The sequence below is a fragment of the Phaethon lepturus genome, unplaced genomic scaffold, assembly GCF_000687285.1.
Source record: "Phaethon lepturus isolate BGI_N335 unplaced genomic scaffold, ASM68728v1 scaffold29390, whole genome shotgun sequence".
NCBI classification, from domain to species: Eukaryota; Metazoa; Chordata; class Aves; order Phaethontiformes; family Phaethontidae; genus Phaethon; species Phaethon lepturus.
In genome coordinates, this window is record NW_010510238.1 from 717 (window position 1) to 1,147 (window position 431).

At 67.3% G+C, this 431-nt stretch overlaps 1 protein-coding gene across 1 annotated transcript in view; it reads right to left on the bottom strand.

Moving 5' to 3' along the window:
- Window positions 1-431, bottom strand: part of HM13 (histocompatibility (minor) 13) — a 12,546-nt gene that overhangs the window by 509 nt on the left and 11,606 nt on the right.

Consider the following 431-nt stretch of genomic DNA (forward strand, 5'->3'; position numbering starts at 1 on the left):
GATTGGACGCCTGCAACCCCGGCCCCCTGTGCAGGCCCCCCCCAGCTGCCGGCTCGCTTAGGCTGGGGTGGCCCCGGGGCTGTGCTGGCAGGCTCCTGCCTGCACTCCCCTTGCCTGCAGACCCCAGGGCAGGGCTGCAGCATGGAATAGCAAGGGCTGAGAGCTGGGGAAAAGGCAGCTCCCGCTGGCATGGGTAGAGCCAGGCAGCTGGAGCCCACGGGAGAGCAAGCCTGGGCACTGGGAAGGCAGCAGCAGAGCAGCCCAGGGGCTGTGCAGGCAGCAGACCCTTTCCTGCCGTTCAAGGATACGTCTGCAGCAGGCGTGAGCGGCAGGATGGGCTCCCCGCTGCTGACAGAGGCTGAGCGAAGGTTACTGCCTGCCTTGGGAGGCTCGGCAAAGGCTGGGAGCCGCAAAACTGATCTGGAAGTCGC